Source organism: Quercus lobata, chromosome 3 (genome assembly GCF_001633185.2).
Source record: "Quercus lobata isolate SW786 chromosome 3, ValleyOak3.0 Primary Assembly, whole genome shotgun sequence".
Classification (NCBI taxonomy): domain Eukaryota; kingdom Viridiplantae; phylum Streptophyta; class Magnoliopsida; order Fagales; family Fagaceae; genus Quercus; species Quercus lobata.
The window spans coordinates 37246749-37252151 of record NC_044906.1 but is presented as its reverse complement, the minus strand read 5'-3'; positions in this window follow the sequence as shown (position 1 = coordinate 37252151).

Below are 5403 nucleotides of genomic sequence, written 5' to 3'. Positions count from 1 at the left end.
AAGCTCTCTAAAGTCTTCTACTAGTGTTATTCCTTGAAAAACCTCAAGATCCGGTGTTGTAGAAGTTGTTGCATACAAGATCAACATCTAAGGAGATCCAAAACCTTTGAGTGGAGTCTCAAAGTCACAAGCAGGTGAACTTATGTTGGTGTAAAGGTCAAGGAAAGAAGTAGTTCGTGGACTTGGAGCTATCATGGGGTTGTGGTAGTAGTTTTCTACTCGAGGTAGCAATAGAATGTTAGTGGTCTAAGTTCTATTGTACTAACTTCAATTCTTTCATGGTGAATTTGCTTTTTACCTTGAGGATAGCTAGGTTAAATCCTCCCCAGGTTTTTTACCGGTTTAGTTTTCCTGGGTCATCATTTCATTGTGTTCTTTATTTTTCACTGCTTTACATGATATGATTGTTTTGTTTTAACCTAGGTCTGAATAATAAATCTAAGTATTCACTTGGTTAATTAATTAGGTTAAACAATCTAGTTTACAAGGGTTAAAAAATGTACAACTTTGAAACTAGATTTTCTTAATTCATATTTTATCAAAAAAAATTGTAAAACCCTATAAGACTATAAAATATTATAATATATACTGTTAAAAATAGATTTAATTTTTTAAACTAATTAAATGATTTTGAAATATATAAATAAGAATTTAAAGCATAAAATACTTGTACATCCTAAAATTAAATAAATTTAAGCAATCTTCTAAACATTTTCCCAACCACTCTATTCTCGCAATCAAATATGGAGACCTCAATCGCAAACAACCAATTCATTATCCCAATGAAATTAAAGAAATTATTTGTAAGTATTGACATGATGGGAACGTGATTAAACAAAGAGAAATTGGCTAAAAACACATCAATTTATAAAAATTTAATTGTTTTTATTATGGCTTTCGTATCCTTAAAAAAAATGGAAAATACTTTGAAATCATCATCGATTTTTATTTTAATTATTATGGCTCATATAGCACAAAATAGTAGTAAAAAAACTTACAAAGAAACCTTCGAATTATGACTTCTAACACAAAATAAATATAAAAAAGCTAACTTCATAAATAATCAATTAGAATGTGTCTTTTTCGTTTTCTTTAATTCTAAAGAAAAATACATTTATAACCTTCCCTAACCAAAATCCTAAACACCTAAAGACTCAAAGTGAATTAGAACCTTCACAAAATCCACAACGTCTGATTTCAACATCAAAACCGTAAGCTACCGTCATTGAATAAAAAATGCAAGTCCCCTTCCTTGGTCATAGCCTACTCATACGGGTTAGGATCAAATGGTACCACAATGTTGAGTTATGTAGGTGTCATTGAAAGGTTGAAGGTAATTAGCATCGCTTTTTTTTTTTTTTTCCTGAGTGTATTTGAGATGTAATGGCATGAAGGGCTGTAGGCATGTGTATATAAAAGAGTAAAAGTGAAAATGGTGGATGGAAATGCAAAGAGTTTTTTGTGTGTGGGAGAAAGGAGAAGTCTTGAAACATTGAATAAAAAATTTAACAAAAAGTAGTCTTGAAAAATTGAACCAAAGGAAATAAAGAGCCCATATTTTTAAATTTGTTCTTATCTCTAATGTAGCTTAAGAGTATTTCAATTCTCTTGATAGAATGTACCACATGTCAGAACTTCATGCTCTCTCATATGAGGTCTCTACTTATATATATATATATATATATATTGATTAATGCTAGTGGCAAGTACAAACAATGCTCTAATATAGTCAATTCATTGCACTGGAATGAAAAGAATTGCACTCGAGTTCACAATTCAATTCATCAATTGGTTGTGCAATTCAATACAACTAGATGATGTCCTGCGCTATGCGCAGAGTACTTTACAATTTAATTTGAAATAATTTTTATGTATATTAAGACCTACATATAATAGTTATTTTGTTGTATAATATTTATGTTTGCCCACAATATTGTTGAATACTTTGAAACTTGATTTTCTTAATTCATATTTTATTAAAAAAAAAAAAATTGTATAACCCTATAAGACTATAACATATTATAATATTTACCGTTAAAAATAGATTTAATTTTTTAAACTAAATAAATGATTTTGAAATATATAAATAAGAATTTAAAGCATAAAATACTTGTACATCCTAAAATTACATAAATTTATGCAATCTTCCAAACATTTTTACAACCACTTTATTCTTACAACCAAATATGGAAACCTCAATCACAAACACCCAATTCATTATCTCAATGAAAGTAAAGAAATTATTTGTAGGTATTGACATAAAGGGAATGTGATTAAAGAAAGAGAAATTGGCTAAAAACACACCCATTTATCAAAATTTAATTTTTTTTACTATGGCTTTCGTATCCTTAAACAAATAGAAAATACTTTGAAATCATCATCGATTTTTATTTTTATTATTATGTCTCATACCGTACAAAATAACAATAAAAAAGCTTACAAAGAAACCTACGAATTATGAGTTCTAACACAAAATAAATATAAAAAAGCTAACTTCATAAACAATCAATTAGAATGTTTCTTTTCTTTTTCTTTAATTCTAAAACAAAATACATATATGACCTTCCCAAACCAAAATCCTAAACACCTAAAGACTCCAAGCGAATTAGAACCTTCACAAAATCCATAAAGTCCGACTTCAACATCAAAACCGTAAGCTACTGTCATTGAATAAAAAAACGCAAGTCCCTCTCCTTGGTCATAGCCTACTCATACAGGTTAGGATCAAATGGTACCACAATGTTGAGTTATGCACGTGTCATTGAAAGATTGAAGGTAATTGACATCACTTTTTTTTTTTTTTTTAGTGTGTTTGAGATGGAATGGCATGAAGGGCAGTAGGCATGTGTATGTCAAAAAGTAAAAGTGAAAATGGAGGATGGAAATACAAATAGTTTTTTGTTTGTGGGAGAGAGGAGAAGTCTTGAAATATTGAACCAAATTAAACAAATAGTAGTCTTATAACATTCATGCATTTCATTCTAGGTTGTTTTTATTTTTTTTTTCAAAAAAAAAAAAAACGAGGAAAATGGAAGATAAATGTGTTTTGCGTTATTTTTTCTTGGATTTGAAATCAAGGTTGGTCATATTATCTTTACATAACATGTTTATGTACCTTGTTTAGCTTGGATAAGTTTATTTTATTTCACTTTACTAGTTTGAGCTTTGTAGTGCATGTTGTGTAGGAGATGTTTATAGTTTTTGATCACTTTGTCTTGATCTTGAAGTCACATGCTTTTGTTTGTTGGACTTGAACTTATTGAGAAAGGCATAAATAACCATCTCACCACTATTTACTAACCAATCATGAACACCTTAGTGCATATCATAAGATTTTGCGCTCGAGAAAGTGTAGCACATGCACAAAAAGAACATAAGGTGTAGCCTTGGTTTAAATGCTAAAATTGGTGTGTACATTATTGGGCTATATTTAATTCACAATCAAATAAAATTGGTATGTAGATTATCTTGGCTATTTTAATAAGTTTCTGATTAAATAAAATTGGTGTGTACATTATGAGGCAAATCAAGAAACTTACATGATCGCAAGCTTCTTTTCTAGGAGATGTGAGAGTTATATGATGTAACTCTTTAGGTGATAGTCTCTTTCAAATTTATGTGATGATTTTGTAGAAATTGTGTTTGATTATTATTCACAATTTCACATATCACCTCACATGTATCTCAAGCTTTTGCTAGTTGCACACACTACACAAGTTTCTCTTTTCTAAACTTTGTACATGTTATTGTGTGTGATCTTGTTGTGGCCATCCAAGATTGAAAATTCCTTGATTTTAATGTAAAATGTGTTTAAAGTTTGAGATTTAAGGAAAAATTGATTGAAAACTTTATTTTTGGGAGATCTAGGTTCAATACAAGTGTTTTTGAAAAACATTTCATCTCATACTCATGCATTCTATTCATAAAATACTATGCTTTGATTTTCAAAAATTTGATTTTCCTAGTTTTTCAATTGATCGAATCTGTTTCTCAACTGATCGAAATTGCGATTAAAAATTTGGTTTGAATTTGCCTGGCTTGATCGATGCTCGATTGATGCTGGATCGATCGAATGTAACTTTCGATCGATCGAACCTTTTTTTTGATCAATTGAAAATCGTTCAGAGAGTTTTTTAAAAACTTAAGTTTTTCACATGTTTATCATTATTCAAACTTTTTCAAAAGTTATTTCTCTCTCTCTCTTCAATTGGTCTAAGATTCAAAGCAAGATTTTTGTCATTTTCCCTCAAATTTTTTCAATTTTGTCTTCATACACCGGTAAGACCCTTTTACCCTTCCTTTTTTAGTTATTTTCATTTTTCATGCATTTTAAGGGAGATTTTCGAACCTAAGGAAATTTGGGGTTTTTGGTATTTTCAATCATTTCTTTCAAAATTGATCAATGGGTTTTTGTTATGGGATGTTCTTAAACTGATCTTTGTGGTTTAATTTGATTAATTTGTTGAATTGGGAAAAATTGGAAATTCTAGGGCTTGAAACTACTTGAATTAGGGATTTTGTTCAATTAAGCATAAATTGATGAAATTGGCTTGTTTGATTGATAAATTTGGTCATTATATACTGTTCTTTAACTTATGTAAAGATCAATTGATCAATATGTTGGGATTTTTGAAAGTGGGTTTTCAAAATTTTGGGTTTTTGGTATAAACTCCATGTTCAAGCCAATTCTGTGTTTTTTTAAAGTATAATTGAACTATTCTCACTGCATTAGAGTATGCATCATGAGTTAATATTGTTCATGCATCATATAGAGTGTTATTTTCTATATTGCTTTTTATCTAACTGTGTCTGATGCAGTCTGCCCATGGTTTTTCTTGTTTTTTTTTCTTTGGTTCTTTTTTGTCTGTCCTTTCCAACCTTAGCATCATGTCTAGGAACACTAGAGCCAATAGGAAATCCTCCTCCTCTTCTGCCCCCACCTTTGATAGTGAGAGGTTTCAGAGTGAGAAAAACCAAGAAACTTATAAGAAGCTAAACATTCTTAGGAATGTGTGGGCTGAGAGGAGAGTAGTGTTAGATGAGCTTAACCTGGAGATTAGGAGAAACTTTGAACGTAGGGGTTGGTTGCCTTTGTTGGATGTTGATCATCCTCCTTTAGCTACCTTGATCAGAGAGTTCTACTCAAACCTCTCTGTCCACTCCAATGATTCCAACACTCAGTTTGTGAGAAGTTGGATATAGGGTGACGAGTACACCATTACTCCTATGGTAGTGGCCTCTGCTCTTGGGGTGCCTAAGGTCCAGCATCCTGTCTATCCTTGCGATGAGTCTTCTCCCCTTGATGACATTATGTCATATCTTACTAGGACTTCTATCCAGTGGGGTTTTGATCCTCGGATCACCTCTCACGAGTTGACCGAGATTCATTATCTCTTTTTCTAG